This window comes from Dipodomys spectabilis, unplaced genomic scaffold (genome assembly GCF_019054845.1).
Source record: "Dipodomys spectabilis isolate Male_0828 unplaced genomic scaffold, ASM1905484v1 ptg000030l, whole genome shotgun sequence".
Lineage (NCBI taxonomy): Eukaryota > Metazoa > Chordata > Mammalia > Rodentia > Heteromyidae > Dipodomys > Dipodomys spectabilis.
The window spans coordinates 986395-1008835 of NW_024870707.1; the positions used below are offsets into that span (position 1 = coordinate 986395).

At 43.2% G+C, this 22441-nt stretch overlaps 1 protein-coding gene across 6 annotated transcripts in view; it reads left to right on the forward strand.

Annotated features, from left to right (window-relative positions):
* Window positions 1-48: 48 nt before the first annotated feature.
* The window catches only part of Atg13 (autophagy related 13), a 51667-nt gene continuing 29274 nt past the window's right edge, over window positions 49-22441 (forward strand). For 2 of the 6 annotated variants that reach the window (XM_042676490.1, XM_042676485.1), the window contains exons 1-2: window positions 49-387; window positions 836-886. The gene's annotated coding sequence lies outside the window, so the exon portion shown is untranslated. Of the gene's footprint in view, window positions 388-835; window positions 887-7013; window positions 7033-12684; window positions 12743-18372; window positions 18395-22441 lie in introns of those variants that run through there. The other 4 variants (XM_042676487.1, XM_042676486.1, XM_042676489.1 and 1 more) reach the window with 4 other exon arrangements.

Consider the following 22441-nt stretch of genomic DNA (forward strand, 5'->3'; position numbering starts at 1 on the left):
TCCTCACGGCTCTCGAACCTCCCCCTCCCCCCCTCCCGTCCCATCCTACCGCCTGCACCGAAGCGGATGAAAACAAACACTAACGATGGCGGCGCCGGGGAGCGACCGGCTGCTGGGTTGAGGCAGGAACGAGCGCTTGGCGGGAGAGGGGAGCCCTGAGGAAAACCAGTCGACCTGATTACGGCAGCCTGCTCATTCCTGAGGGCAAAAAGGTCTGGCCTACGAAGTCGGGACCCAACTTAAGGGGTTAGGAATCCGCCTGCGACCTGTGCTGTCACTCCTGCCCGAGAGACGCGAACCTTCAGCCAGGAGGTGCGGCTGGCCGGCCCCGGGCCCCGGCCTCCGTAATGAGAGCCTCGGGACACACTCTGGGCAGCTGCTTTTCAGGTACTAACTTGGAAGGCGGGGATACCCCTGGACCTCTCAGCGCCCCCGGGTGGGAGGCTATGGACCTGCGGCCCCTGGGCCGCCTCCGTCGGGAAACAGCCCCAGCCGGCCTGCCCGTGTGCAGCCCCCCGAGCTCCTCTTCAGTTTGCTTTGCGTGGTTGGGTTGGTCTAGGCCCCATTGGCTCTTCATTTCTCCCAGTCGTTATAGAGATCCCTCACAGAGGTTTTCTCTGTTATCTCCGTTCTTTAGGTTAAGTCGTAAAGTTTTATTGGAAGTCATTTTCGGGCCGAAACTCTGGGGTTGGGTAACAAACAATATGAGTGAAATAGGTTTTCATCCAATAAAGATTTGTTGAGTGCCACATATGTACTCCGCGTGTAGGTGAGGGTGACTGTTGACTAGTGAAAAAAAGGGACTCAAGGTTCACGACTCTCTTCTTACTGGCAGTGGAACGACCTGTGGAAACCTGCGATCTGTTCTCATTAAATAAATCTCTGGGTAAGTGGCTAAGCACCTTCTTGGGCTCATAATTAACACACATCTCAGTTTTCACTTTCCCAGTAATTCAGCTCCTAGTTTAGTGGGGTTAATTCAGCATAGCATTTCACTGAAAGTGTATTTGGTTGGTTGGTTGGTGGGTTTTTGAACACTGTGGTCGGGGACTCCTGGTCTCCAGTGGTACGCATACATCTGCTCCCGGAGCTATCTGAGACTGCAGGATTAACTGCCATACCTACCTTGGGAATATACAATATACATATGTGTGTATACATATATATGTATGTATGTATATATGTACACATATAGCATCGCAGGGATTGAACCCATGAACTTGCATATTATAGGTGAGCTCTCTATTTCTGAGCTATAGCCCACAAACAACACTATTTTAATATAACAACTGGTTATTCATGAGTGCTGAAGTAGCTGTCACATATACTAATCTACTAAAATATATGTAGTTGGTGCACTGTTTTCAGGTTGTAAACCTATTGGAACTTTTTTTTTTTGGTCGTTCATGGGACTTGAACTTTGGGCTTGGGCACTGTCCTTGTGCTCTTCAGCTCAAGGCAATTCACTCTACCGCTTGAACCACAGCAATTTTCTAGTGGTTTATTGGAGATAAGAGTCTCATGGACTTTTCTGCCCGGGCTAGCTGTGAACTGTGATCCTCAGATCTCAGCCTTCTAAGTATCTACTAGGATTACAGGCGTGAGCCACCGGCACCCGGCCTATGGGAACTCTTGAGATTTGAATTTCATAAATCACTGTTGACCATCATGCTTAACATCATGTATCATCATATAAGCTTTTTTTGTGTGTGTCAGTCATTTCTGGGGCTTGAACTCTAGGCCTGGGTGCTGTCCCTAAGCTCTTCAGCTCAAGGCTAGTGCTCTACCACTTGAGCCACAGGGCCACTTCTCGCTTTTTCTGTTTATGTGGTGCTGAGGAATGGAACCCAGGGCCTCATGCATGCGAGGCAAGCACTCTTCCCCTGAGCCACCTTCCTAGCCCCTCATATAAGCTTTTGAGGATTATTTCATTTGTTTAAATAAGTTGTTACTTTGTAGTGCAAGCTGACCTAGAAATAGAGATCCTCTTTTATTTGCTTGTGTACCATGTCAGTTCTAAGGAGTGTATTTAATTAAATTAATTTATTTGTATTGTAAAGGTTATATAAAGAGGGGTTACATAAGTCAGAAATCAGATTGAGTACATTTCCTTTTTTTTTTGCCAGTCCAGGGGCTTGAACTCAGGGCTGGGACACTGTCATTGGGCTTCTTTTGCTCAAGGCTAGCACTCTACCATTTGAGCCATAGTGTCACTTCTGGCTTTTTCTGTTTATGTGTTAATGAGGAATGGAACCGAGGGCTTCATGCATGCTAGGCAAGCACTCTACAGCTAAGCCACATTGCCAGCCAGTGTATTTCCTTTGAACAGTGTCACCCCCCTTTCTCCCACAGTACTGAGTCTTGAACTCAGTGGTCTGGTGCTGTCCCTCAGCTTTTTCAAGCATAGCCAGCACTCTTACTTTAGCCATACTTCTATGGATGGTTTTTTGCTAGTTGATTGGAGATATCATCTCTTTGATTTGGATGCCTCACTGGTTTGTACCGAGATCTCCGCAGACTCCAGAGTAGAAAGGATCGATCACTGGTACATAGCTAAGGAGTTTTTGTTTGTTTGTTTGTTTACTTATTTTTTGTGATGGTCCTGGGGCTTAACCTTGGAGCCTGGGCACTGTCCCTGAGCTTCTTTTGCTCAAGGCTAGCGCTCTACTTCTTGAACCACAGTGCTACTTCTGGCTTTTTTGGTTATTTAGTGGAAATAAGAGTCTTATGGATTTTCTTGCTTGGACTGGCTTCAAACCATGAATCTCAGATCTCAGCCTCTGGAATAGCTAGAATTACAGCAGTAAGCCACTGACATTGGGGTTTATTTATTTATCTTTTAATTTTTTTTTCCTGGTAATGAAGCTTGAATTCAGTGCGTAGGCTCTGTCCCTTAGCTTTTTCACTGGAGTTATACCACTTGAGCCACATCTCCACTTCAACTTTTTGCTGGTTAATTGGAGATAGCAGCATCACCGACTCTCCAGCTCTGTCTGGCTTCGAACTGCCATCCTTAGATTTCAGTCTCTTGAGTAGCTAGGATTATAGGCATGAGCCACTAGTGCCTGCCCACCCCCTTCCCCCCCCCCAGTGTCTTAAGCTGTTGTTTGTCATGGCACCCTGATCTTAATTCTTTGACACGTTTACTCAAGGAAATATTGAGATGGGATTTTAAAGTGCAGTTAAGAGTAGTCATTCTCATGTTTGAAGTAGGTCTGCTAGGAGATGGACCTAATTTTAGAAAACCTCTATCTGGATAGAAATTAGTTAAATTCTTTGCTCTGTTGTAGAAGAGTTGAGGAAGTTTCTGTTTGTTAATTAAAATTCTAAAGTTACAGGCTCCAGAAAAATTATAAAGACTACTACAGTGAGTTTTCATGATCAACCTATATTCACACTTTGATTTACTTCCCTACTGTCTTTCACGCACTGTGAATAAACAACTCCTCCTCCCTTTCCCTCCCCTGTTCCTCCTTCCCCTCTCCCTTATCCCCTTCTTTCTCTTTCCCTTTCTCCATCTTCCTTTGCCTCTACAGGCATTTAGTATTAACCCAGGGCCTTATGTAAGCACTCCACCTCTGAGTTAAAGTCCTGTAATTAATAAGTAATCTTTTCCTACAAATTATTTTCTTTTTTTTTTTTTTTTGGGTCCGGTTGTAGGGCCAGAACTCCGGGCCTGGGCGCTGTCCCTCAGCTCTTCAGCTCAAGGCTAGCGCTCTACCACTTGAGCCACAGCACCATTTCCGGCTTTTTTCTTTTTGCTTATGTGGTGTTGAGGAATCGAACCCAGGGCCTCATACATGCAAGGCAAGTGCTCTACCACTGAGCCACCTTCCCAGCCCCCTACAAATTATTTTCATTTGCCAAAAGTTGTCAGTCATTGGGCTGGAGCTCAGGGCCTGGGTGGGCAAGTCCCCAAGCTTTTTTGCTCAAGGCTATTGTTCTACCACTTTGAGTCACTCTTTCACTTCTGGTTTCTGTGGATTAATTGGAGATAAGAGTCTCAAGGACTTTCCTGCCGTGGCTGACTTTTAACCTCTATCTTCAGATCTCAGCCTCCTGAGTATCTAGGATTCTACCGGTGCTCAGCCAGACCTTCCCCTGAAGAGACTTCCTTACCAAAAGATCCTGAGCTGTGCTCACAAAAACAAACAAAACTGGGTTGCAGTGTTCTAACACAATAGCCCACTGTTATTATAAATTTCCCTACCTGGGCTGGCTTTGAATCACAATCTTCAGATCTCAGCTTCTTGAGTAGCTAAGATTATTAGTGTGACCCACCAGTACCTGCTTTAAAAGATTTTTTCCCCCTTCTGGTTGTAGGGCCTGGGCACTATCCCTGAGCCTCTTTGTGCCAAAAGCTTGTACTCTCACACTTCAGCCATAGAGTCACTTACCACTTTTGTGTGGCCAATTGGAGATAAGAGTCCTGGCAACTTTTCTGCCTGGGGACTGACCTGCCCAGGCTGGCTTTGAACTGCAGTCCACACATCTCAGCATCCTGAGTAGCTATGATTATAAGTGTGAGCCACCTTAGCCTGGCTTTTTAAAAACATTGTAGAGGTAGAAAGTGTTCTTCAAATTCTTACTACTCTTCAAAAAAGTTATTATGTCTAGTAGTGTTTTTGTATGTGCATGTGTTTTTTGTTTTTGTGCCCACACTAGATTTGATTAAGAATCTCACAGAGCGCCGGGCGCTGGTGGCTCACGCCTGTAATCCTAGCTACTCAGGAGGCTGAGATCTGAGGTTCAAAGCCAGCCCGGGCAGTAGAGACCGTGAGACTCCTATCTCCAGTAAACCACCAGAAAACCAGAAGTGGCACTGTAGCTCAAGTGGTAGAGCGCTCGCCTTGAGCTGAAGAGCTGAGGGACAGCGTCCAGGCCCAGAGTTCAAGCCCCATGATCGACAAAAAAAATCTCACAGAGCTTGTGGCTCACTCTTGTAATCCTAGCTACTCAGGAGGCTGAGATCTGAGGATCATAGTTCAAAGCCAGCCCAGGCAGGAAAGTCTGTGAGACTCTTATCTCCAGTTAATACCAGAAATCTGGAAGTGGTACTGTGGCTCAAGATAGCACCCTGGCCCAGAGTTCAAGCCCCATGACCAACCAAAAAAAAGGAATCTCATGGACTTTTCTGCCTGGGCTTAACATCAAACCATAATCTTCAGATTTCAGCCTCTTGAATAGCTACGATTACTGGCATGATTTACCAACACCCAGCCTTGCTATTGTTTCCTTAATTGCAGACAAAACTCTTACTATATCTGTAAATAGTAGTTTTGATGTTATTTTACAGTTTGTACAAGTAGCAATAAGCATACAAATATGAAATACTTACTATTAATACTCCAGAAACTCATTTACAAAATCCTGCCCTACATATCTTTTTTTTTTTTTTTTATCAGTCATGGGGCTTGAACTCTGGGCTTGGGCGCTGTCCCTGAGCTCTTTAGCTCAAGGTGAGTGCTCTACTACTTGAGCCACAGAGTCACTTTTGGTTTTCTGGTGGTTTATTGGAGATAAGAGTTCCATGACCTTTCCTGCCCAGGCTGGCTTTGAACCGTGATCCTCAAATCTCAGCCTCCTCAGTAGCTAGGATTACAGGCATGAGCCACTGGCACCTGGCCCTACATATCCTTTTATTGCAGTCTTCCCTAGTTCCTTCCTTGATCTTTGAAGCAGTCCTTACTTTCAAACGTAGTTATAGTCTGTTTCCTTTGTTAGACTCTAAACTCCGTAAGACCAAGGATATTTGAATATATTTCTGGTCAAGCATGAGAGATTTATCACCTGTATCTACTTTGTCTAACAGAAACCCTGTAACAATTACATTAAAAGAATCTGGGGGTGTGTGTGTAAACAAATAGAGATAGAAAATGGGAGCTGTAGAAAGAGATTTCTTGACATTTTAGGAAGAAGCAAAGCTAGAGCAGAGGCAGTATCTGATTTGGCAGTGCTAATAACCCTCCTACCTCCTGAGAGGATGCAGTGAAATGATTTGTGCCTTAGAATCCTCTGAGAGTTCAAGACTAGAGAACTAGGGGCTGGGATGGTGGCTCAGTGGTAGAGCACTTGCCTTGCATGCCTGAGGCCCTGGGTTCGATTCCCGAGCACCACATAAGCAAAAGAAAAAAGCCAGAAGTGGCACCATGGCTCAAATGGTAGAGAGCTAGCCTTGAGCTGAAGAGCTGAGGGACAGCACCCAGGCCCAGAGTTCAGGCCCCACTACTGGACCCCCCTCCCCCCCCTAAAAAAAAGACTAGAGAGCTAGGTAGCTGCAGTTTAGATGTCAGAATAAGAGGCTTAACATATGGCAATACCACATCGTTTATGTTTGGGGATGAGATGGCCAGTTAACAAAAAGCTACACAGAGACAGGTAAGGTACAAATCCATCTCTGACTTTCTTGCTACTTCCAGAAATCTGATAGTCTTAAGCTTATCCCTAGAAGAAATAGCAAGCTTGTTTATACGCTGACTCTGGGTTTACCTCAATGAAAAAAAAAACCAAGGGAAAGTAAAATCTCTACTTGGTTCCCATGATTCTACTGCCAGACCAGCAGTCTACCAGCCTCACTCATTTACATGAGCTCCTTTTTTTGGGGGGTGGGGTGGGAGAGGAGATGTCCTAGAGCTTTGAACTCTGGGCATGTTTATTGTCTCTGAGCTTTTGTGCTCAAGGCTAGTGCTCTACCACTTTTTTTTTTTGGGTCAGTCATGGGGTTTGAACTCTGGGCTTGGGCACTGTCCCTGAGCTTTTCAGCTCAACGCGAGCGCTCTACCACTTGAGCTACAGCGCCACTTCCGGTTTTCTAGTGGTTTATTGGAGATAAGAGTCTCACAGACTTTCCTGCCCAGGCTGGCTTTGAACTGTGATCCTCAGATCTCAGCCTCCTCGGTAGCTAGGATTACTCTACCACTTTTAAGTCACTACTCCCTTTTCAGCTATTTGGTAGTTAATTGGAGATGAGTCTCATGGACTTTCCTGCCTGGACTGGCTTTGAGCCGAAATCCTCAGATCTCAGCCTCCTGAGTAGCTAGGATTATAGGGGTGCACCACTAGCATCCTGAGCTTCTGGTTTGGGTATATTATGTTCATATGTGAATGAGGTGGCCAGATATTCCAGTTACTCCAGGAAAGCCTCCAACATGGCTGTTAGTGTATTTCAGGCCAAATGAGGAGTTTCCTGTAGAAACTTTGATGATGAAAATCAAGCCATATTAATGATTTTGTGTTTACAAAAAGTTACTGTCCAGTTACCTAACAGCATAGAGGAAGGGTTGTTCTGGCCACATGAGTCCTGGGACAGTGTATGGAGCTACCCATGGGAGTCCACCTACTTCTGTGGATTTGTAGACCTGTTTTACCCCATCTACCATTCTGTGATTGTGGTATCTTTCAATTTGCTAGCCTTTCTGAGTTCTTTGGTTCTTGAACTTGCTTTGTTTGTGATTTCCTTCCTGGCCGGCTTGGATATCAGTTCTGCTCTTCTCAGTCTGTCATTCCTTCCATTTTCCAGAACTTGGCAACTCTTTCCTATATGTCTTTGTCCATGTGGGTTTGTGCCTTTGGACCCTCCCCTTGCCCTTTTAGTGATGTTATAGGAAGGAAATAAATATTAGCAATGAAAACTTTCTCCTTGTTGTTTTTTTGCCAGTCCTAGATCTTGAACTGAGGTCCTGGGCACTGTCCCTGAGCTTTTGCTCAAGGTTAGCACTCTCCCACTTGAACCACAGTGCCACTTCTGGCTTTTTCTGTTTATGTGGTACTGAGGAATTGAAGTCAGGGTTTTGTGCTAGACAAGCACTACCACTAAGCAACACATTCCCAGCCCCAAGCTTGGCTGTTTGTGTGCGTGTGTGTCTGTGTCCATGTGTCTGTGTATGTCCATGTGTGTCCATCCTGGGGGCTTGAACTCAGAGCTTGGTTGCAGTCTTTGAGCTTTTTTGCTCAAGACTAGCACTATACAACTTTAACCACAGCTCTACTTTCAGCTTTTTTGGTGGTTAGAGATGGTTTCATAAATTTTCTGTTATCCTCAGATCTCAGCCTCCTCAATAGATAGGATTACAGGCATTAGCCACCAGTACCATGCTTGCACTCTAATTTTGTTGACATCTTTGAGTTATTTTCTCTTCTATTCTCTTTCTCTTTGAGCTTTATATGTATAGTATTTTTCCCTTATCTGGGAAGGATGTATTCCAAGATCCCTAGTATATGCCAAAACAGTGAATAGCAAATCTACAGCTTCTACTCTTACTAAGATGAGAATTTTGATATTGTCACCTAAAGAAGTCATTTTATAGCTTTCCTTTAATATGTAAAATTGCCAGCAACACTGGTACCCTTTAGAGTCATTATTAGTGGAACACAAGCTCCCCAATACAAGCTCCCCAATACTAAGAAGTCAAGTCTCATAAGTTAGTCATAATCTCATAGTTATTTATTTTTTTGTTTTTGTTTTGTTTCTTCTTGGTCCGGTCGTGGGGCCTGAACTCTGGGCCTGGACGCTGTCCCTCAGCTCTTCAGCTCAGGGCTAGCGCTCTACCACTTGAGCCACAGCACCACTTCCGTTTTTTTTCTTTTTTGCTTATGTGGTGCTGAGGAATCAAACCCAGGGCCTCATGCATGCAAGGCAAATGCTCTACCACTGAGCCACCTTCCCAGCCCTCATAGTTATTTAGTGGCTATTAGGTGGGAAGCTATACAGCATAGATATACTAGAAAAAAAAAAGTGCATTATGTCTTGGGAAGGATGAAGCAGAATTACATTAAATTTCATTATGCTATTCTATATAGTATGCAATGTAAAACAGTTGGCTCAGGCACAGCCATCATACTTATAATAGCAGCTTCTTGGGCAGGTTTATGTAGGAGGACTGAGGTCTGAGGCTACCTGTGCAAAAAACAAACCATTACCTGAAAAAAATACTGAGAGCAAAGTACTGTGTGTAGCTCAGATGGTAGAGCAATTGCATGAGGCCCTGAGTTCAAAACCACAGTACTACAAAAATAAAGCAAACAGAGAAATTTATGAATTGTTGGCTAGTGTTACAGCTGTATGACAGAGCATGTTTAGCATGCATGAAGCCCTGGCTTTAACCCCCAGCAAGCTCATGGACATGTATGTGCCCAAAACAAAAACCATGAGCTGGGCACCAGTAGCTCACACCTGTAATCCTAGCTACTCAGGAGACTGAGATCTGAGGGTTGAAGTTCAAAGCCAGCTTTGGCAGGAAAGTCTGTGAGACTCTATCTCTAGTAAACTACTCAGAAAAAAATGGAAGTGGTACTGTGGCTTAAGTGGTAGAGCACTAACTTGAACACAAAGAGGCTCAAGGATAGTGCCCAGGCCCTAAGTTCAAGCCCCAGGACTGGTAGAAAAAAAAAATTAGAAAACAAAAAAAAATGAGTTATTTCTGGAATTTTGTTTTTCTTCTTTTCTTTGATGCTCTAGATCAAACCCTAGGGCCTTCTGCATGCCAGATAAGCACTGTACCACTGAGCTACATTCACAACTGGAAGTTTCTGTTTAATATTTCAGACTCTGGTTGATCACAAATAACTCAAACTGTGGAAAGTCAAATCTTGAATAGGGAGAAAACTACTGTAGCTTTTGTATTTCAATGAATTTGGTTTAGGCTGTACTGAAGTTTGAACTCAGGGCCTTGTGAATGTTAGACAGGTACTCTACCAATTTGAGCCATGCACCAGCCCTTATTCTTTTCTGTTGTGGCTCTGGGGTTGTACCCTAGAGCTTTACACTTGTTAGCCAAGTATTCCACCATTTAGCTATATTCCTACCTCGTTTGTTTATTTTTATTATTATTATTATTATTAGTCATGGAGCTTGAACTCAGGGCCTGGTTGCTGTCCCTGAGATTTTCTGCTCAAGGCTAGCACTCCACCACTTGAGCCACAGCGCCACTTACAGCTTTTTCTGTTTATGTGGTACTGAGGAATCAAACCCAGGGCTTCATGCTTGCTAGTCAAGCACTCTACCACTAAGCCACCTTCCCAGCCCTTACCTCTTGTTTTGTCTTGTTTAGTTTCTTTGTAGTGGGGAGAGGCTTCAAACTGGATTACAGGTATGAGCCACCAGCACCTGACCTTGCCAAAAGTTTTTGCCCAGAAGTTTTAACATTCATTGGTGATTTGCTTGGTTATTCCTATAATAATCTCGTGGATTTCTCTGCCCAGGCTGGCTTTGAACCGCGATCCTCAGATCTTAGCCTCCTTAGTAGCTAGGATTACAGGTGTGAGCCCCTGGTACCTGGCTTAAGTAGATTTTTTTTTTTTTTTTGGTTGATCATGGGGCTTGAACTCTGGCCTGGGCGCTGTCCCTCAGCTCTTCAGCTCAAGGTGAGTACTCTACCACTTTGAGCTACAGCGCCACTTCTGGTTTTCTGGTGGTTAATTGGAGATAAGAGTCTCATGGACTTTCCTACCCAGCTGGCTTTGAACCATGATCCTCAGATTTTAGCCTCCTAATTAGCTAGGATTACAGGCATGAGCCCCTGGAGCCCGCTGCACAAAAAGTTTTATGTGGTCCTCACATCTATTAGATAAGTTTATCAATGTCACCTTTTATTTCATTTGGTTTCACTGAGCTGTACTAGTTCATTTCATAAGGAAATGATACCATGCCAAATCTGTGAGTAAAGCATCAAGTAGTGTTCATTAGAAACAACTAGAAATATGTGTGTGTGTGTGTGTGTGTGTGTGTGTGTGTGTGTGTGTGTGTGTGTGTGTGTGTGTGTGTGTGTGTGTGTGTGTGTGTGTGTGTGTGTGTGTGTGTGTGTAACATGGTCTTGAACTCTGGGCCTGGGTGCTGTCCCTGAGCTCTTCAGCTCTATCATTTGAGCCACAGCACTACTTCTCACAACTTCTTATTTCTAAAAACAAAATCACCTTTTCTAAAATGGAAATTAGGTAAAAAATATACATAATATCTGATGTGGTGATGCTTACCTATAATCACAGTGTTTAATTAAGATTTTTTTTCAAGACTTAACACAGATAACAAGTAACAAAAACTATTTGATTTTAAGTAGCAATCTCAATTTAGCAACATTCTCTGCACATCAAGTTCATAAATAGAAACTCATAACAAATAACACATTGAACTTCCCCGAGTGTTAGAGAACATGCATAGACTTGTAGCATACTAAATGTTTGAGACAATTATCTGAAAAACAACTATTTACCACATTGTTGTAATAATGGCTATACATAGTCACCAGCATCCAAATGATAGAAAGAAGACTATATAACTTAAGCACGAATGACACAGATAAACTACATATGACTGTATAGGCAAGTAGGTTCCCTAGATCCTTTATGCACTTTGAACTTATTTTTTTCCTGCTCTACTACTAAGATTTGAAAAAAGGGCCTTGTACATGCCCACAAGCATTACCACGGAGTTCCACCTCTAGAACCTGAAATGTTAGTTTTAAATTAAAAAGTTATGTTTTTGTAAGTATCTGAAAGCATACATGGTAATTGTGTCCCTTGGGCAACAATCATATGAAGAAGGTAGTAGGCAGCTCAAATGAGCTTATCCAGCATATTGTCAGGAAAGTGGCAAGCTATTTGGAGAGCTTGAAAGAAAGTCACAATAAAAGTGAGAGTCTAGAATGCCCATAGATTGAAAGGCCTCACTTAATCAAAATGGTAAGCTCAAAGTCTGATGTGTGTCACTTAGTCCTCAGACACTTGATATCATCATGGAGGCTCCATCTTTAGCATAGACAGACATTTTGGGAAATTATAACATGTTTTGTTCACAGTGAGAAATGTGGACAGTATATAATCTAAAGAATTGAAAGCCAAATGTATCCACTGTCAGGTGATCAAGGCTATTTAGATTGCTTTTAGACCATCTTCACCTCCCTACTGCTGGTATTATAGGCATGTACCATCACTCTCAGTTAAAGTGTCTCTTAGCTCAAGTTGTTTTCCAAACCTTGATTGAAAAACTAAACTAGTTTTCTGACCATGTACATGCATTAAAAAAAACTAGACCTGGGAGCTGGGAAGGTGGCTCAGTGGTAAAGTGCTTGCCTTGCACACATGAGGTCTTGGGTTCAATTCCGCAGCACCACATAAACAGAAAAAGCTGGAAGTGGCACTGGCTCAAGTGGTAGAATGCTAGCCTTGAGCTGAAGAGCTGAGTGACAGTGCCCAGGGCCCCACCACCAACTGGGGGGGGGGAAAAAAAAAGAAAAAAAAACAAAGAAAAACTAGGCCTTAGTATAGGATCATTCTTTGTCAGTTTTAGTGACTAAGCTCTTTCCTAAAAATGCCAGGAGGCAAAATTACATCACTTATTTTGTCTGCTGACATGGCATGGGGATAATTGAAGGTCAAATTGAAGAGTTTGAAGAAAAAAAAAAGTGGAGCTTAATAAGAAGAGGATGACAGTGCTTTACCATTAGTCTAAGGTTTACAGAATAAACTTGAAGTTAAAGTAACTAAACCAAGTAACTGTCTTCAGATCAGGAACAAGGCCTGCATTATGGTGGTATCTGTGGGAATAAAGCTGCAGCAAATAGAAGATTGTGCATAGAGTGATTTAATAACTCATAAAGGTAGTGGTAAAGGACAGGGGGAATACAAGGAGAGTTCAGTTGTGGTTTCTACTTAATGCTTCTACCAAATTTCTTTTTATATTGCTTAGAGAACCCAGAAAGGAAGTTTGCAAAGAGCAAAGTCAGAAAGGAAAATAAACTTTTACAAGGTAATGGCTTGATAACTGCTTGAAGAAGTAGACCTATGGGAACAATCAAACACTGCTGCCAGGAAGAGAACTTTTTCCCCAGTGGACGTACCGTTGTGGGCTCAGTAACTGAAATCACATCATTCTTTTAGTACTACCAGTTATATAATAAGTCACAAGAGTCATTAAGGTATTTGTATTTGGTAGTTGTTCTTGTAAGAATTTTGAAGTGTGGTAGATCAAGCTTGTAATTCTAACTATCTGGCAGGTGGAGATTGGAAAATTATAGTTCATCCCCTTAAAAAAAAAAGCAGGGGATGGGAATGTGGCTTAGTTATAGAGTGCTTGCTTAGCATGCATGAAGCCCTGGGTTCAATTCCTCAGTACCACATAAACAGAAAAAGCCAGAAGTATCGTTGTGGCTCAAGAGCTAGAGTGCTAGCCTTAAACAAAAGAAGCTCAGGGACAGTGCCCAGGTCCTGAGTTCAAGTCCCAGGACTGGCAAAAAAAAAAAAAATGCAAAGGACTATCTACCAATAGCTGGACTCAGTAGTACATGGCTGTCAAGCAATCTGGGGAATTCTAAATAGGAAAGTTACAGTCCAGGCCAGCTGAGACATAAAAGCAAGACATTTACCTTGAATATAACTGATACAAAAGTAAGCTATGGAGTAGTAAAGCATCTGCCTAGCAAGCTCCAATCACTGAGTTCAAACCCAGTACCACAAAAAAAATAAAGAAATAAAAATTCTCTTCTTGAGTGAATAAATAAGATTCATGTAACCATGCAGAACAGTTTTTGTTTTGGTTTTTTAAATCTTAGATTCACTTCTATGTTGCTTCAAGACCTTAAGGTGTTTAACTGTTAAAAGTCATCACATCTGGCCGGGCGCCGATGGCTCACACCTATAATCCTAGCTGCTCAGGAGGCTGAGATCTGATGATCACTGTTCAAAGCCAGCCCAGGCAGGAAAAATGGTGAGACTCTTATCCCCAATAAACCACCAGAAAACCAGAAGTGGTGTTATAGCTCAAGTGGTAGAGTGCTAGCCTTGAGCTGAAGAGCTGAGGGACAGTGCTCAGGCCCAGAGTTCAAGCCTCAGTACTAGCACAGAAAAAAGGAAAGATATCACAATAATTTGGAGGGAGGGCTATACTAGAGTTTGTACTCAGGACCTCAGATTCTGGATCACCTTTCTTGCTCATGATTGGCATTCTACCACTTGATCCATACCTGTAGTCCTGCTTTTTGCTGGTTAATTTGAGGCAGACTCTTGGGCTTTTCTGCCTAGGCTGGCCTTGAACTAAAATCCTCTGTGTCTCTGCCTCCCATGAGTGTTTTGACAAGCTGAACAGTAGTCTGGTTTTGTAGACAGAAAATAGCTGAACAAACATCAAAAAACAAAAATTGTTCCAGGTGCTGGACACTCATGCCTGTAATCCTAGCCTATGCAGGAAAGTCCATGAGACACTAATTCCCACTTAAACACCAGAAAACCAAAAGTAGTGCTGGGGCTCAAAGTGGGACAGCACCCAGACCCTGAATTCAAGCCCCATGACTGACCCCCTCCTCCCCAAAAATATGGTTGCATTCACATCCCTCCAGAACTGGTACATGAACTCAGGACCTCATGTTCTCTCTTGGCTTTTTTACTCAAGAGCTGGTGCTTGGGCTGGGAATGTGGCTTAGTGGTAGAGTGCTTGCCTAGCATGCATGAAACCCTAGGTTTGATTCCTCAGTACCATATAAACAGAAAAAGCCTCAAATGGTGCTGTGGCTCAAGTGGTAGAGTGCTAGTCTTGAACAACAGAAGCTCAAGGACAGTGCCCAGACTCTGAGTTCAAGCCTCAGGACTTGCAAAAAAACAAAAAAAAAGCTGGTGCTCTACCACTTGAGCCATACCTATACTTCCAACTTTTTGCTGGTTAACTTGAAATAAAAGTCTCATGGAATTTTCTGCCTGGGCAGACTTTGAACTGTGATTTATGGAGCTCATCTTCCTGACAAGCTACAGGTGAAAACCAGCCCCATCTTGTTGATGCGATAGCCAAAATGTGATAGCCAAAAATATGATTTCTCAGAATAATGTCATGGAGCTTTTCCTATGTTTTCTTGTGGTAGCTTCATATCTTAAACATTTACTTGCCTTTAATACATTTTTAATTCACTTTTTAATACAATGAGATACAAGCATCTTAGTAAATTCATTTGCAGTAGATATCTAGTTTTCCCAACACTATTATTAAAGAGAGTGCCCTTTACCCATTGTGTTTTTTTTTTTTTTTTTTTTTTGGGTCCGGTCGTGGGGCCTGAACTCTGGGCCTGGGCGCTGACCCTCAGCTCTTCAGCTCAAGGCTAGCGCTCTACCGCTTGAGTCACAGCGCCACTTCTGGCTTTTTTCTTTTTGCTTATGTGGTGCTGAGGGATCGAACCCAGGGCCTCAGGCATGCAAGGCAAGCGCTCTACCACTGAGCCACCTTCCCAGCCCCCCCACTGTGTATTTTTGTCATCTTTGTAAAAACAAATCAGTTTATAAACTGGGCACAGTGGCTCATGCCATGTATTTGGGAAACAGATCAGGAGGATCAAAGATCAAGGCCAGCTTAGGTGAGAAATTGGTAAATAAAATAAAAAAGCTGTGTGAGCATAAGCTAAAAATTAGCCAAATGAAAGCATGAGGCCCTGAGTTCAAGCCCTAGTACCAACACTCGTGTATATACAAGTGCGCACGCACACGCGAATAAAACTGGGTGTAGTGCATGTGAAGGTAACAAAATAAGAGGACTGTATTCTAGGCTGGCTCAAGCATAAATACAAGACCTTGATCAGTATGATGTTGCATTGGGTACTATATAGCTTTGTGTATTTTATTATCATTTTAATTTTTGTGTGCCAGTCCTGAAGTGTCATCGTCCCCCTCCCCCACCCTGTTGGTCATAGGGCTTGAACTCTGGGCCTGAGCGCTGTCCTTGAGCTCTTTAGCTCAAGGCTAGCTTAGCGCTCTACCACTTTAGCCACAGCGCCACTTCTGGGTTTCTGGAGGTTTATTGGAGATGAGTCTCATAGGCCTTTTTTGCTTGTCCTAGACATGTATTAGTTATTGCAAATAAGGGAAACCATTGGACCTATGTTTCTTTGGGATTGGCTTACTTCACTTAATATAATTTTTTCCAAGTCTTTCCATTTCCTAACAAATGGGATGATGTCATTCTTTCTAATGGAGGCATAGAATTCCACTCTGTGTGTGTGTGTGTGTGTGTGTGTGTGTGTGTGTGTGTGTGTGTGTGTGTGTGTGTGTGTGTGTGTGTGTGTGTGTGTGTGTGTGTGTGTGTGTGTGTGTGTGTGTGTGTGTGTGTGTGTGACATTTTCTTGATCCATTCATCTACTGAGGGGCATCTGGGTTGGTTCCATATCAGCTATCGTGAATAATGCTAGGATAAACATGGTTGTGCTGGTAGCTTTGGTATGACCTTGTTTGTGATTGTTTGGGTAAATGCCCAAAAGTGGGATTGGTGGGTCATAGGGGAGCTCTATTTGGAGTCTTTTGAGGAACTTCCATACTGCTTTCCAAAGTGGTTGAACAAGTTTACACCCCCACCAACAATGCAGTAGGGTTCCCATTTGACCACATCCCCTCCAGCATCTGTTGTTACTAGATTTTTTTTTTTTTTTTTTGGTCAGTCTTGGGGCTTGAACTCTGGACTTGGGCGCTATCCCTCAGCTCTTTAGCTCAAGGCAATAGATTGCTTGATTATAGCCATTCTAACTGGGGTGAGGTGGAATCTTAATGTTTTCTTGATTTGCATTTCTCTTATGGCTAGAGAAGATGAGCATTTCTTCCTGTGTCTAATGGCCATTCTTATTTCCTCTTCAGAGAAGTATCTCTTTTAAATCTTTAGCTTACTTAATCCGGCAGTTGTTTCTTGATGTTAAGCGAAATGAACTCCAAGACACGGACACAAGTGGTTTTTTCTTTCTTGCTATTGTTTTTAATGTGCTTATAATGCACTGTGTGATTCTTTTGTTTCTTTTGTATGTTCTTCCCCCACAGAATAGCCCCTGTTTTCACTGTATCTGATTTGGTGTCCTGCATCTTGTATATACATTTTTATAATTTGGGAAGGGGAAGGGATATAATAAAATGCTTAAATAAAGATAAAGGTTGACCCATTCTAACAATGAGATGTACAAGTCACTATGTTGAAAATGAACTTTACAATTTTGGGGATAGGAAATGGGGGGAGTTGGGGAGGGAAGGGATGGTGGGAGAAAAACAACGGAGGAGGTAACAATGCTCAATAGGAAATGTACTCATTACCCTATTCATGTAACTAACCCCTCTGTGAAGTGTTTTTACAATAAAAAATATATATGGAAAAAGAAAAAAATGTCTCACAGACCTTCCTGCCCAGGATGGTCTTGAACTGCAATCCTCGGATCTCAGCCTCCTGAATAGCTAGTTTTACAGGCGTGAGCCACTGGCACCCGGCTAAGCCTGGAGTTTTAACTCTAGGCCTTGGCACTGCCCCTGAGCTTTTTTGCTCAAGGCTAGTGCTCTAGCATTGGAACCACAGCTGTACTTCTGGCCTTTTCTGGTTAATTGGAGATAAGAGTCTCATGGGCTTTTCTGACCCAGCTGGCTTTGTATCACAATCCTTAGATCTCAGCCTCCTGAGTAGTTAGGATTATAGATGCAAGCTTTGTGTATTTTAAAGTCAGATATTGTGATATTGCCATGTTAGTTCTTTTTATCTGAGATGCCTTTGCTGGTTAGGAATACTTAATGATTTCATTCAAAGATTTTTATTCTCTTTTTTTTTTTTTTTTTTCATCAGTCGTGGGGGCTGGACTCTGGGCCTGGGCACTGTCGTTCAGCTCTTCAGCTCAAGGCTAGCACCCTACCTTTTTAGCCACAGGGCCACTTCCAGCTTTTTTCTGCTTATGTGGTGCTAATGAATTGAACCCAGGGCCTCATGCATGCAACCTCTCAGCCCTTATTTTTTATATTTTTGTGATGAGTGTCATTGACATTTTGATAGGAATTGTGCTGAATCTTTTTTTTTTTTTGGGGGGGGGGTCCGGTTGTGGGGCCTGAACTCTGGGCCTAAGCACTGTCCCTCAGCTCTTCAGCTCAAGGCTAGCACTCTACCACTTGAGTCACAGCGCCACTTCCAGCTTTTTTTCTTTTTGCTTATGTGGTGCTGAGGAAGCGAACCTAGGGCCTCAGGCATGCAAGGCAAGCGCTCTACCACTGAGCCACCTTCCCAGCCCCTTGTGCTGAATCTTTAGATCACTTTGGATAGTATGAACATTTTAACAATATTAATTCTTCTATGAAAACAGGATATTTATTATGCCTTAATTCCTTTCATAATTGTTTTATGGTTTTCAGTATTGAAAGCTTTCATTTCCTTGCTTAACTTTATTCCTATTTGATCTTTTTGTGTACCTGTTGTAATTTTTTAATTTTTAAAATTTTTTTTTATCAGTTGTGGGGTTTGAGCTCTGGTCTTGGGCACTGACCCTCATCTCTTTAGCTCAAGGCTAGTGCTCTACCACTTGAGCCACAGCGCCACTTCCCGTATTCTGGTGGTTAATTGGAGATAAGAGTCACACAGACTTTCCTCCCTGGGCTGGCTTTGAACTGTGATCCTCAGATCTCAGCCTCCTGAGTAGCTAGGATTACAGGCGTGAGCCACCTGCGCCCGGCTTCAAGCTGTTTCTTTTACAGCTGTGAGAATTGTTTGCTTTCAAGCAGATTCCTTATGAATCTTTCACTTTGAGACCCAAACTATAAAGTCAGACTTGCATTCTTAAAACTTGAGTTCTAGTTGGAGTGTGGTGGTGCATGCCTATACTTTCAAGCTGTTTGGAAGCTGACTTGGGAGGATCACATGAACCAGCAAATTTAACACCTGCCTGGGCCACATCCACCCCACAAACAAATAAAAAAGGTAAATACTAATATTAGTATTTTAATAAAAGTGAAACAGGCACTGAATATTTTCAAATTCATTTATCGTTTTGTTTTTTAAAGAATTGTCTCAGCAAGGCAAAATTTACTTCTGCAGAGGGGTAGGCCAAGGGCTGGGAAGGTGGCTCAGTGGTAGAGTGCTTGCCTTGCATGCATGAGGTCCTGGGTTCGATTCCTCAGCACCACAGAAGCAGAAAAAGCCGGAAGTGGCGCTGTGGCTCCAGTGGTAGAGTGCTAGACTTGAGCTGAAGAGCTGAGGGACAGTGGCCAGCCCCCACCACTGGCAAAAAAAGAAAAGAAAAGAAAAAACAGAAGGGTAGACCATCAGCCAAAAATCTGGCAAGCGGGCTGGAAAGGTGGCCCAGTGGTAGAGTGTTTGCCTTCCATGCATAAGGTCCTGGGTTTGATTCCTCAGCACCACATAAGCAGAAAAAGCCAGGAGTGGCCTTGTGGCTCAAGTGGTAGACTGCTAGCCTTGAGCTGAAGAGCTGAGGACAGTGCCCAGGCAAGCAAGCACACTTAACTGGCAGTCTGCCCTAGTATTTATCCCTCACACAGCAGGCCCTGCTCCTTTGCTGAGATTGGTTGAGCTCAGGCTCACAATCTGCTGGAGACTGGCTAGCCTGAATAGGGTAAAAGTATTTATGTAAGGTGATTTTTGAAAGAAGATTAACAGTTCACAAGTAATCTCAAAATATACCCACACCCTCTGTTTTTTCTTGAACTGTCTAGCATGTGTCATAATTCCATCTTGGCAAGAAACCAGTTTAAGACAAAACCTTACATTTTATAAATCGTTCCTTTTTTGGGGGGGGTCCAGTTGTAGGACCTGAACTCAGGGCCTGGGCGTTGTCCCTCAGCTCTTCAGCTCAAGGCTAATGCTCTACACTTGAGCCACAGCACCACTTCCGAGTTTTTTCTTTTTGCTTATGTGGTGCTGAGGAATTGAACCCAGGGTCTCAGGCATGCAAGGCAAGCGCTCTACCACTGAGCCATTTTTCCAGCCCCTATAAATCCTTTCTTATCCCAAGGCATTTCCTCTTTTCCTCAACAAGAGACAAAGCACCAGGCCAAAGCAGGAATTTTTAAGCAATACACTTTGATGGAAAAAGTTTTTCTCACTGTCATTTTTCTTTTTGAGATGGAGTCTTGTCCTTTTGTCCAGACCCCTTGAGTTTGTGAGTCTACTGCTTCAACATCCCCAATCAGCAGCATTTATGTGCATATCATACTTAGCTTTTTTAGTACTTTAAAAGAAGTTTTAAATTTTATTATTAAATAGTTGTACAAAGAGGTTGTGTTAGCCTGACATACTCCTTTCCCCACATTGGCTGACAAGGGGTCCCTTTGGAGCAGGTAGTTGATGATCAGCACCTTCCCTCTCACCTTGAAGTAACATTCCATTTGGTCAGCCATGAATGGTAACAGCAGACCCCCTTATCTCCTATTCAGGCAGCTGCCGTAAATCTTAGCTCACCATAATGAATTCCTCTGCTCCCAAGTCCCACGTGAATTCCCTCCTTAGCTCTTCTAGGTTATATACACACACACACACACACATATATATGTATATATATGTGTGTACACATGTACACACACACACCCTAAACAAGATAGGAGCCACCGGTACCTAGCTTTTAAATGTTTTCTTTCTTTCTTTTTTTTTTTTTTTTTGTCGGTCGTGGGGCTTGAACTCTGGGCCTGGGCGCTGTCCCTCAGCTCTTCAGCTCAAGGCAAGCGCTCTACCACTTGAGCTACAGCGCCACTTCCGGTTTTCTGGTGGTTTATTGGAGATAGGAGTCTCATGGTCTCTCCTGCCCGGGCTGGCTTTGAACCACGATCCTCAGATCTCAGCCTCCTGAGTAGCTAGGATTACAGGTGTGAGCCATCAGCCCCCGGCTTAAATGTTTTCTTGATTCCTGTGTGTGAGTGTGTGTGTGTGTGTATATATATATGTGTGTGTATATCCTGGCACTCGGATTTTAACTCAGTGCCTTAGTACTGTCCCCTAGGTTTTTCACTCAGAGATGACTCTACTATTTGAGCTTTTTGATGTTTAATTGGAGATGAAAGTCTTAGGAACTTTCCTGCTCAGAGTGGCTTTGAATTGCAATCCTCAAATCTCAACCTGAATATCTAGGATTACACGTGTGAGACACTAGCACCTAGTTTGTTTTCTTTTTCAGGTAGTGTACTGTTAGTGCATAAAATGATACTTTTTTTTTTTTTTTTAATCTTCTTGGTGGTACTGGGGATTGAATGCTCTGCCATATTAGTCAGGCCTCTTAACACTTGAGCCATTTTTTTTTGCCAGTCCTGGGGCTTAAACTCAGGTCCTGGGCACTGTCCCTGAGCTTCTTTTGCTTCTTTTGCTCAAGGTGCCTTTTCTGTATATGTGGTACTGAGGAATCGACCCTAGGCTTCATGCATGCTAAGCACTCTACCACTAAACCACATTCACAGTCCCTTCCTTCCCCTTTTGCAATGGTTATTTTCCAGGTAGGATCTTGCTTTGTGCTCAGAGCAGTCTGGGTGGCAGTCTTGCCTTTTACTTCCCTGTGTCACTTGTAATAAAAGTCACCATGCTCAGCCAGTAGCTGAAATAGTTGCACACCAAACCATATCCAAACATTAAGTAAGATAGAGTCTCATGAATTTTATTGTAAGAACTGATTTTTGTATGTATGTTGATTTTGTATCTTGAGATACTTCATTAGTTCTAACAGTTTTTTTTAGGAGTGGGGGGTGGGGGAAGAGTATTGGGGCTTGAACTCAGAGTATTGAGTTCTCACTTGCTGTCCTTTAGTTCTTTTTGCTCAAGACTGGCACTCTGTCGCTTGAGCCACACCTTCATCGTCTGCTTTTTGCTGTTTAATTGTAGATAAAGAGTCTCACATATTTTCCTGCCCCAGCTAGCTTTGAACTGTGATCTTAAGATCTCAGCCTCCTGAGTAGCTAATATAGGTATGAGCCACCAGCACCCAGCTAATAGTTTTTTTTTGTTGTTGTTGTTATTGTTGCTGGTCCTGAGTCTTGAAGTCAGGGCCTGGGCACTGTCCCTGAGCCTCTTTGTGATCAAGGCTAGTGCTCTACCACTGGAGCCATAGTGCCACTTCCAACTTTCCCATAGTTGTTACTAAGATTTCATCCTCCTGTGTAGCTTGGATACAGGCATGAACCACTGGTGCCTGGCTTGATAGTTATTTTTAATCTAGAAATAAAACTATCCAATTAAGAACAGGCAAAGGTTAAGCCAGGGCTGATGGCTCACACCTGTAATACTAGCTACTCAGGAGGCTGAGATCTGAGGATCACGGTTCAAAGCCAGCCCGGGCAGGAAAGTCCGTGAAACTCTTATCTCCAATAAACCATCAGAAAACCAGAAGTGGCACTCTAGCTCAAGTGGTAGAGCTAACTAGTCTTGAGCTAAAGAGCTAAGGGACAGTGCTTAGGCTCAGAATTCAAGGCCCAGGACTGACAAAAAAAAATAAAGAATAGGCAAAGGTTATTAAAAGCAAGAGAAGGGGCTGGGAAGGTGGCTAAGTGGTAGAGTGCTTGCTTTGCATGCCTGAGGCCCTGGGTTCAATTCCTCAGCACCACATAAGCAAAAAGAAAAAAGCCGGAAATGGCATTGTGGCTCAAGTGGTAGAGCGCTAGCCTTGAGCTGAAGAGCTGAGGGACAACACCCAGGCCCAGAGTTCAGGCCCCACGACTGGATCTCCCCCCTCCCCCCCCCAAAAAAAAG